This window comes from Panthera tigris, chromosome B3 (assembly GCF_018350195.1).
Source record: "Panthera tigris isolate Pti1 chromosome B3, P.tigris_Pti1_mat1.1, whole genome shotgun sequence".
NCBI lineage: Eukaryota > Metazoa > Chordata > Mammalia > Carnivora > Felidae > Panthera > Panthera tigris.
Window position 1 is genome coordinate 65276775 of NC_056665.1, and position 12003 is coordinate 65288777.

Here is a 12003-nt window from a genome sequence, read left to right on the forward strand (position 1 = left end):
AGTGCCAGCTCTTTGAAAGGAATGTGAGATTAAGAACCTGGAGAAAATATTTTCTCCTCGTGTTGGGCATCTAAAAGGAAGAGGCTGCCTCCTTCACATGTGCTCCTCCTCGCACAAATGCTTGCACACAGTGAGTACTCGGTAAGTATTTTTGATTAATTGAATGATAAATGATACTTCTAAGGAATTCTTTTTGAGATCGTAATAGCCACTTTTGGTGTGTGTGTATCTGCGTGTAGAGCTATGATGTCCCTTTTATTTAACGGTCATGCAAGATGGGAAAAAGTAATAATGTCTTCCTTTTTCGAAGGTTTACTGGGCTGCAGATAAAAGGGAAGAAGTAATTCCACCTCATTCTAAGGAAACTATAGAGTCTTTTAGTTCAAGAGATCAAAGCTGCATTAACTCTTCCAGTTACTGCCATTTGCCATTTACTATCATTGAGCGCTCTGGAAAAGGTAATCTACTAAATAGTACCCAAGTGGCCTGACAATTTATTAAGTGAGCAATTTATTCTTTTCTCGCTACTAAGATCAAACCATTCACCATTCAGATTCTTCACATTCCTCAGGGATAACAAGGTGGAAAAGCATCTTTGTCTTACAGATGGGGAAACTAAGGTTTAGTCCTGAATCAAATCAGCAGAAGTGGGGGGAGAAGGATTTTCCCCTGCTTACCCTAATTCGCTAGTCCCCATTATCCCTTCATAAATTTAGGATTGAGTGATTTAAGTTTTTCAGGCCCCCGGAAAAGGCTCGAGCTTTCTCTTTGACCAAATCTATATCAAAGAGGAGCTGCCTTTGGGCTTCAGTGAGAATATCAGTCTGTAGCTTCTACTGGTAGAGATGGATGAGAACATGGACTAATTTAGTGAATAAAGGGATAGACAAGAAAGAGTACATTATTGTCTGGTGATGGAAAGGAGGAGTTGAAAATATTTGAAGCTTTTCATTCTTTGCCAGCAGTTATCAAAAGGAAAATTCAGGCTGAAATCATGCTGATGCTAAAACCAATCATTTAAAACTTATCCATGCCTCCCATTGTTCACATTAGAAGAGAGTATTTCCTACCTCGCCTCTCTCCCACCCCTCTGCAGCCTGCGGCCAGGTGGCCTCAAGCCAGCAGGCCCCTCACTGCAAACTGAAGAAGCTGGTAGTGTCCTCAGAGCCATGGTGGTAACAAAGCTCCTGGCCTGCTTTATCATCCTGTCAAGGGCTCACAGAGATCCCCTGCTTCCTGAAAACGAGCAGCAAGGACCACAATGTAAGTGCATGCTTCATAACATACAATGTCTCATTTAATTATCATGGAAAACCTCACAAGGTAGGTATTATCATCATTATCATATACATGAAAAAACTAAGGCACAAAGAACTAAATAATGTGCCCCAGTCCACACCGTAAATGGCAGAGTTTGGTTTTATACCCACATCTATAAAATCCAAATGACATCATTTTCTATGAGATGGTGCCTCTGTGTTTTTCTACACCATGTAGACTCTTCTGGTGAAAAGTTGAGGTAACGTCCCAGTATGTAAATTCCATTTGCCATACTCTTCACAAAAAGTAAGAAAGCTTATTGTTGCAATTCGATGGGTTGTTGTTGCCCAGATACAGGCCAGAATCTTCCAAAACTAACCAAATGTTTGTATTTATTAATGTATTTCCAAAATGTGACTTAGGCCACAACATAATGCCACAAAAGGGATGTTCGCTGAATGCCAGAATTATAAAATACATTATTATTTTACCGCTATAAGATCAGAGAACTATGTCCCCAGCCCCAGGATTCCTAGCACACAATCTATACACAATGAATACCATGTTGAGTATCTAATATTTTAAAGAAAATACACAAAAAGCATTATGAAGATGTTTACCATCTACAATTAGGCTCTGTAAATAACTTGGCTGCTGGTATTTAACTTGACCCTAAAATTGTCACTAACATGTTAAAATTCCTAACTAGAATCCAGCCTGTCTCGGTGACTTGTAACCTGTCTGATTCACTTCCCATCACCAGCAGAATGAAGCATATTAATTGTAGACCCAGGATAATTATATCTATTAGCTGGGCCATGCCCAGGGTTCCATGAACTATCCTGGTACATGTATAAGGTATACTTTCAGAGGGATATACATGAAACCATTAATAGTAGTTATCCTGGGGTGTTTTCACTGCCAGTCACAATTACTGGTTTCCTTCATTTCTGCATTGTATTTGTCCTGTTTATTTCTACATTTTAACAAAAACCTATGTGACTTCTGCAATAAAAATTTAGATATATAAACTTCCAGGAAAATATCCTTTCGAATATACATTAACACTTCTAATTAATAATGTTTAAAACTCAATTGTGCATTTTCTATGTGACAGGCATGGTCTACGTATTTTATATGCAATAACTTACTTAATCTTTCTAATCACTCAGTGAGGTGGAAAGTATTATCCCCATTTTACAAACGAGAAAACTGAGCCACCGAATGGCTGAATAACTTGTGCAAGATCAAACACACTAAGCAAGTTGAGAAGCCAGGGTTGAAAAGGACAGTCTCACTCCATAGTGAGCCTTCTTAGCCATTGCGCCTTTTCTCCACGTGATGAACAGATTTACAATAACATAGCAATGAATAAGGTACTCAGAGTACAATTTAAACAAAGGAAAATGATTACCAAAACATCCATGAACAAACACACACATACACACACACACCCCCAACCCAAAACAATGAAATGGTAAAGGCATCAAATTTTAGTGGTGACTGTTTTTCTGTGGTATAGTCGGATAAAGTTTCTTCATATTTCTGGTTTTCTATATTTTCCAATATTTAGTTAACAATAGTATATCTTTTGTATTTTTTTTAATTCTTGAAAAAACAACAGATCAATAATTAAGAACTATAATATGGGAGGGCCCCAAATTACACTCTTAAGAAAATATACAAATTTTGGAGGCAAAACTTATGAAGAGCTTTAAATTTAAATTGTAGAAGTCCAGCATGCCTCCTAGAAAGTGAGCAGAAAGACTGTGGCTTCCACCACTTAAGAGTATTAACTTCTTACAGTTGGAATAATGTCTCTTCCTCACTTTTATTGGTGTGTCTTTTTTTAAAAAAAAAATCTTTTTTTAACATTTATTCATTTTTGAGAGACAGAGAGAGACAGAGCATGAACAGGGAAGGGGCAGAGAGAGGGAGACACAGAATCTGAATCAGGCTTCAGGCTCTGAGCTGTCAGCACAGAGCCCGACACGGGGCTCAAACTCACAAACTGTGAGATCATGACCCGAGCCAAAGTCAGACACTCAACCGATTGAGCCATCTAGGCGCCCCTTGTTGGTATGTGTCTTAATGGCTACCATGAAGTTATGAATCAGATGGCCATCCATTGCTAAACCTGAATTGATTTGTGCTTTGTCATATGTTTTTCCTGGGTGACTTGACTTAAGAAGTAGGTAAGAAAGGGGGATAAGTAACCTAACAAACAAACAGGTAAACATTACTACAGAAAATCATGTGTGCATTTTTGCTAGATTCCTTTCAAATTATTGGCTACAAATCTCAACTTGGCGCTCAGAAATACAAGATGCTAGTTGTTTGCCTATTAAATTCAATTTTTTCCGCTTCAAAATATCTATTTCATCCTTTCACTCTCCTCAAATCCTCCACTAATGTTCCTCTATTCCTTCACTCTTAGATGATGCTTTTGCTCCATGTTTTATGGACAAAATAGATGTGATCAGAATCACTGCATATTTCCACTACTAATTCCAATAACCTACCTGCATCTGTAATCACATAGTCTGTCTTCCCTTCTGCACAAATGTAAGCAATGTCTCCACTCTTCTCTGAGACCAACTGTTCTACCTGTGCTATGCAGCCAAGCTCCTTTCCTTTCACTTCATATCCGTTACTCTTCTCTACCGCATCATTCAGTTTCCTTCTCTAACTGATCACTACCACAGACATAAAAATACTTCTTAATATTAACTTTCTTTTTACAAAAAATAAAGATCTTTCTTGAGCCTGTTTATTTCTCCAGACTTTGCTCCATTTCTCTGCTCCCTATTGCAATAAATTTATATTTTTTAACTGTCTATATTCCCCAAGTCCAATTTTTAACCTCCCAATATCTCTTGAAGATACTAAATCTTTCCTGTTGCTCCATTGAAGGAATCTTGTCTTCAGTGATCAGGAGTAAACTATGTTAAATGTTGCCTTATCTAGAATTTAGTGATTCCACACATGACTAATTTTCCTCCACCTTCACTGATCACTCCTTCCCAATCTGCTTTGCCAGCTTCCCTTGTTCTGCCATATCTGTCATGATAGAGTATCAAAGTTCTATCTTTGGCTCTCTCTTCTCTAACTACAATCTCTCAGATGATTCATTCAGTTCAAATACCATCTATGTGTTAATAAAACTTAGTTTAGGTCCCATGTCAATACTTCTCCTTGAACTCTGATCCAACTGCCTATTTGACATCTCACTTGGCTCTCCAATAGGCATCTCAAACTTAACAAAGGCCACACAAAACTATTGGGTTTTCCAAAAACAAAACAAAACAGAACAAAACAAAACAAAAAAACCTCTCCTGGGTCTTTTCTATTTCAGTACTCAGCCATTTGCACAATTGCTCAGGCTTGATACCTGGACGTCAATCTTGAATTCTTTTTTACCCTCAGCACACTTATGTTCAAAGTATCGGTAAGTCCTTTGTTCTACCTTCTAAAATTCACTTAAAACTTGACCACCTCTCAACACGTCCATCATTACAACTGGTCCAAGCTACCTTGCCTGGATGCTGTGATAGCCTGTGATTTTATGCCTCCACCACCACTGTTAACTCTATGATCCAGCCTCCACAAAGCCGTGAGTGAGCTATTCAAAGCATAATTCATTTTATGTCACTCACCTCCAGCCCCTACACACACATATACATACTCCATCACTACCTGCTTGCCTTGTCTTAAATCCTTCCCACGCCTTTCCATTATATTTAAGTAAAAATAAAAACTTATCACTATGGCCTGCAAGACTCTACATGACCCGTACAACCAGGTCCCTGACTGCCTTTCTGATTTTCTTTTAATCTCTCCCTTGGTTACTGCAGGGGTGCCACGCTGGTATTCTTTATATACCCTGAAATCAGCCTCATGCCTATCTTTCCTTTGACTGGAAAGTGTTCCACTAAATGTTTAAAAGGCTGAGTCCTTATCATCATTCACTGTTAACCTAGATGTCACCTCCTCAGAGAAGGAGCTAAAGCTGCTCATGTACACACACACACACACACACACACACACACACACACACCACTTACCTCTCTCATGTTAACCTATATTATCTTCCTCATAGTATTTGCCAGGATTTGAAATTATTTTATTTTTTGTGTGTGTTTATTGTCTTTTCCCCCCAGTAGAACATAAGTTTCTTGAAGCTAGGAATGTTTTTTATAGGCATTTCTGTGTTCGCAGGCCCTAGAATATGTCCAGTATCTAGATGTCACAAAATAACAATTTTTGACTGGTCACGGGGAAAAAAAATATGTCCTCTTCAGAAGAAAATAAGTTGTCTATTTAAATAAGATTGTAAGACTAAAGACTATGGACATAGCATGCAGTTAACCAAGGGAAATCTGGGACAGAGATGGCTGGAGAAGAAAAAGAAGAGTGGTTATGGTTGTTGGAGATAATTAGTCTTGTTTCAATATTATTGTAAACAGAAAATATACTTATTTCTTTAGAGATGTACTGAACCTAATAAAACAATGTGCTGTGATATTAAACTTTGACTCTCATAGAAGACTGGTGAGTAAAGAAATATATGTGCCTCTTGTTGGGATGAGCACTGGGTGTAATATGTAAGTGATGAATCATTGTTATCTACTCCTGAAGCCAAGACTACAGTGTGTTAGCTAACTTGAGAATAAAAAAATAAAGAAAGAAAGAAAGAAAGAAAGAAAGAAAGAAAGAAAGAAAGAAAGAAAGAAAGAAATATAGGTGCTTGAACATGGAGCTTTTGAAGTGTTCTGTAGGTAAAAAGAGGACATTAAGAAAAGAATATAGTGACACAAATATCAGGGTCATCTTTGGAATATAATGATCTGAAAGAACTTTTAATTTTAAGACACATTAATAGAAATGTTGCTTAGCTTAAAGTCAGTCTCCAGTCCACTGTTCGTATATCTTACAATATCTCCAACTTTCCCCCTACCTAAAATATAACGTGAAAGTCCCATGGGGGTCCCCAAAAGGAGAAAGGTAACTTAACTTTAGTATTTGAACTGCAAAGTAGTGATCAATTAGTTTATTAATAATCAGATAATTGAGCAGGGGGTTCCTGAATAAAATGAAAAGTAGAAATAACCAGCAGGACAATTTTAAGAACCATCTCTCAGCTTTATAAACTAATCCTCCTCTAATGGCCCTTTTTAATGTAATTTATAGTTTCATCATTACCCTTTTTGTATTAGTAATTATTTCTAAAATACCAAAGAACCATCTTTTTTTCAAGGTCCTTCCCTCAGTCTGATTTACAACCCAGCTCAAGTTGGACTCTGTCTTTCTGAGGTTTGACATTTCAAAATATTTATTGCTCTTTTACATTAATGCCTTTCTCATGAATCTGAAGGTGACCGTTATTTCTTTCATCGTGTTGTAATTAAATGGATCAACTATTGCTTTATTATTTCCACTATTTGTCTGCACAGCACATTAAAACTTTCAGATTAGAAAGTGATATTGAGTGCTGTGTGAACTATAACAAACAAATATTTCCGAAAATATAGGGTCCTCTTGATGCATCGCTAAAGGAGCTGTTCCAAGCGAAAGCACAAAATCTTTAATATTTTATTGATCAGATCTAAACCTTCTGCCCAAAGTGGCAATTAAATTTCAATTAAACTGACTGAAAGCATCATATTAAATTTCAGCACTTTACGAGCTATCAGATAATGCTGCAGGACAAATCTTTAGTATGATCACACTCTTTTCAAATTATATTATCCTGTTCATTCACAATAAAAGTGACAGTTTTAGGTATACTTTCAATATTTCTTGAATATAAACCCTCTAATGAACACATTTTATTGCCTTTAAATCAATTATTATTGGATATTTTAATAAAGTGAATTGAGCACTTTGTTTTACACACTGCTTAGAAGTTATTATATTTTGCAGTCTGCACAGCAAAGAACTGAATCAGAGAGAGAGAGAAATGGCCAACTACCTGACAGTTTAGGAAAAACGGAATGAGCCATTTATAAGGAGGTGGGCTTCCTGTCTCACTCTGTAACATTTAATGATACATGCTAATTAGCATTTGATTAATGGATTTTTTTTTTCTTTCTGAAATTTAGGTGCAAGTTCTAAAAGTAGCTCTTCTCACAAGAGGAAGATGTTAGAAATCACAAAACCTTACAGGAGTATACCTTGTTTGGGAAATTAGGAGCTTCAGGTTTTTGCTTCTTTGTTTCTGTCTCCTTTGCCTTTTGGATTTGTGATTTATAACACTATATCGGAAGTTTTTAGAACAAAATTCACGTTAAATGTTGCCCAAGATCGTACCTATCTGAATGATATAAATGGAATCCTGAGGCATTTTTTTCTTCAGACTCCAGACGTCTGAAGCTAGGGTAGTCAGTATTGATAGCCAAAATGGCCAAAATGGGTGCTTTGGCTCTGTGCTGTCCAGATCCCTTGGCACATACTTGAGATACCATCTCATATTCACTTTGTACAAAGTTCAGTGTACTAGTCCCATTTTATGCATATATGGGCACCATTAACTTACAAAATCGACAAACATAGCATGGAAAGGCACTTGGAGAGAGAAGACTAGGCAAGAGAGTGCCTTCAACTTTGAAAGAACCAAGCCGCATATAAGGATCTTGCCCTGCTTTGTGAACGCAGAGATGCCTTTACTGGTGAAGTTGAAAGGATACTATAATAACCTCAGTATAATTCATTAGAGTAGATTAAATTAAAATTTAGATGAAAATCATGATTTCTTATTGAAATGATTTAATTAGATTATAGTCCCTAAAGTTGAGTAATTGAGTCTCAAGGCGACAAGGGACTTTAACAAGCCATTAAAACTATCCTTCTGTGTGGAGTTGGATTACAGAACCAACAGCAAGTCTGTTCAGGGACCTGGCATCAGTCTCTAAGGACACAAGAACATTATTTCAAGAAATACAGGGTGGCTAACTCTGGCTTTCATATACAACCCATATAAGAGGTAAGCTACAAATTGGTCAATTCCTGCTGAATTATTAAAATATTAAAAAATTTAATATTAAGTCACAATTTTAGAAATATTCCTTCCCAGCACTGTTTTTTTCTGTTGAGCATGGTCCACATCAGCTGAAATTAGGCTGTTTACTGTTTACTTGGAATGAATGCTATAGCATCAGTCCCAATAGCAGCAATAAATTGTGGTTTAAAAAAAATAGGTAGTACAAGCAATTTAAAAAAGTAGTATCAACCACTTTAGACTATCAATTGTACTTTAAGCAGTTGAAGTGAATTAAGACACCAGGCTCGGTACAACTTTTAATACGACAAAATCAGTTTCTCCTTGACTCAAATTCCTGAAAGGACCCGACGAAATGCTGTGCTAAGCAGGACACCAGGTATCATTCTTCACAGATCACAAATATGGGCATGGGAATTATTAAAAACACATTCTAGGGGCACTTGGGTGGCTCAGTTGGTTAAGCATCTGGCTCTTGATTTCGGCTCAGGTCGTGATCTCATGGTTCGTGAGTTTGAGTCCTGCATCCGGCTCTGCACTGACAGGGTGGAGCCTGCTTGGGGTTCTTTCTCTCCCTCTCTCGCTGCTCCTCATCTCTCTCTCTCTCAAAATAAATAAACTTAAAACAACACCCACATTCTAACTTTAAAATAGTCACTATCAGTAAATCCCCATACACATAACTGGGCCCTAACTATAGCTTCAGTCTACTTATTTGGGCTCTGTTTTCAGTTAAGCAGAGACAGTTAACAACAGGCAATCCGAAAAATGATTGCTATCATATCTATCATATCATATTACTATCATTTCATATCTTGGTGTTTCACCCATTGACAATATGGTATAATATGGGAGGGGAGGAGTTGGCCTCAGTTTTTTCAATTTTTTTGAAAAATAGGCATAGCAGAGGCACCTGGGTGACTCAGTCAGTTAAGTGTTGGACTTCAGCTTAGGTCATGATCTTGCAGTTCCTGAGTTTGAGCCCCGTGTCGGGCTCTGTGCCGACACCTCAGAGCCTGGAGCCTGCTTCAGATTCTGTGTCTTCTCTCTCTGCCCCTCCCCTGCTCATGCTGTGTCTCTCTTTCTCTCAAAAATAAATTGACATTCAAAAAAAAAAAAATAGGCATAGCAGAAAATATATTTCCCAAAAACAGTTGAATCTTTCCAAGCTGAAAACCTCAGAGCCTGTCCACATGGACTTCCTCAGGTGAAGCTGGATGTCTGGAAGGAAGCCAGGATCACTTCCTAACCACTCTGCTACCCTCAGCCAGGCCCTCCAGAATTCATTCCCTCTCCTAGATGTCTTCAAAGTGTTTAGAGTGAGGCACTGAGCTGAGAGAACACATGAGAAAGTCTACTTATATTTATTTTTGTCTAAAAATGAGAAAATTCATCATCACTGAAACAATATAGAATTTGACCCTGACAACCTCATTCAGACATGAGTTGCAGCACAAGAATAGACTGAGCGAGGTAACAATGCACAATCCCTCGTGCATTCGCCTGGTCCAGCCTATCCCAGTACATATCCTTTGTATCTCCCCAGTTAGATGGGCTTCCAGATCATGTTGTCTCATTTTCACTAAATGGATCCTCAAAGGATGGCCGCATGATTTGGAAAGATTCCTGCAGAAGAGCTGGTCATGCAAGCTCATGCAACTCCTTCACTTAATCCTGATTGAGTGCTTCACTGTTCATGCTACAAAAATAATGACGGCCTAAATTGGTCTAACAAAAATTCAGGTAAAAAAGTTTTTAAATTATCAGGAAGACTATTTGAGATTTAGATATACATTCACAATTACTAATAATGACCTTCACCCTGTTCACGTGACAAATATTTCCTGAACACCTCCAGTGGGTCGAGCACTATTCTAGGTCCAGGAGATGGCGGTGAACAAAAAGACAAATTCTTGCACTCATGGGAAGAAGGGAAGGTGTATAATAACCTAAAGAAACAAATTATGTAGAGTATTCAAAGGTAACGTGAGACAAAAGAAGCAGGGAAAGGAGACGGGGAATGCCAAGGAAGGGTTTATAATTTTAAATAAGATTATCAGGGGTCTTACTGCAATAATGATATATGATAAAAATCTTACAGTGGTGACCAGTGACATATCAAAACTAAACACCCACTGCATGAAAACAAATGTCTATGGTTTTAAAGCAGAGGCACTGGTTGGGGCACCTGGGTGGCTCAGTCAATTGAGCGTCCTACTTCGGCTCAGGTCATGATCTCTCAGTCTGTGAGTTCGAGCCCTGCATCGGGGTCTGTGCTGACAGCTCAGAGCCTGGAGCCTGCTTTGGATTCTGTGTCTCCCTCTCTCTCTGCCCCTCCTCTACTCATGCTCTGTCTCTCTCTCTGTCAAAAATAAATAAACATTAAAAAAATTTAAAAAAAATAAAGCAGAGGCACTGGTGAGATTCAAAAAGGAAATATTGTTTTAAAACTTTTAAAAATGCACTTCAAAATTAGTTCATTCCATTAAATCTTTCATTTTGCATGTTTTAAAAATAAATGTAATAGCACAGTGGGAACTGTATATTATTTATAAATAAAGAAATAAATATTCGTATCATATGTTAGAAATAAGTTCTCCAAAAAGCTTTACTGATGGGGTGTAGGATAAAAGAATTTGGGGACTCCTCCTCTCAACTACAACCAAAATAATTTTTCTTTTTATTACATTTTTTAAAATGTGTATTTATTGTTGAGAAAGAGAGAGACAGAGTGTGAGCAGGGGAGGGGCAGAGAGAGAGGGAGACACAGAATCTGAAGCAGGCTCCAGGCTCTGAGCTGTCAGCGCAGAGCCCTACTCGGGGTTCTAACTCACCAACCGTGAGATCATGACCTGAGCAGAAGTCAAATGCTTAACTGACCAAGCCACCCAGACATCCCATAAAGTAGTTTTTCTAAAATAAATATCTTACTATATCTCCTTGCTTATTTAAAGTCCTTTGAGGGACGCCTGGGTGGCTCGGTCGGTTGAGCGTCCGACTTCAGCTCAGGTCATGATCTCACAGTTCATGGGTTCAAGCCCCGTACCGGGCTCTGTGCCGACAGCTCAGAGCCTGGAGCCTGTTTCAGATTCTGTGTCTCCCTCTCTCTCTCTTCCCCTCCCCTGCTCACACTCTGTCTCTGTCTCAAAAATAAATAAACATTAATAAAAAAATAAAAAATAAAATAAAGTCCTTTGATAGTTTCTGATTGCCCTATGGAATATATCCAGATTCTTGGCTCTTGAGACCCTGAATGACCTGTTTGCTCTCTCCTCCCAACTTCAACCTGCATTTCTGGGAGACTGAACTCCTACTTCCTACGGTAGACCATGCTCTCCCTCACATCCTGGATTTCATACACCCTGTTACCTCAACTGGAAACCCTCTTTCAGGGACTCTCTCTCTCTCTGTCTCTGGGCCCCATTCTTCACTTGGCCAACTGCTCTTTGTTCATGACGTGAGTCATTTCCTCTAGGAGGCCTTCTCTGACTCATCAGGCCCAGCTTAGTTGCCCTCATAAATGATCGGTTGGGTGCATATTTATTCCAGCCTCCCTGTGAGCAATGGAGGGGCATGGGTTTAGTCTGGGTCACTGTTGCTGCTTCAGAGCCTAATCCAGTGATGGACATAATTAATCAGTGTTTCACACAGATTTGTTCAATGAGTAAATGAATAAACAAATGGATGTAACCATGGCATATTTAAGTATTGCCACTAATTTCATAGCTTCTTTCCACACTAGTATA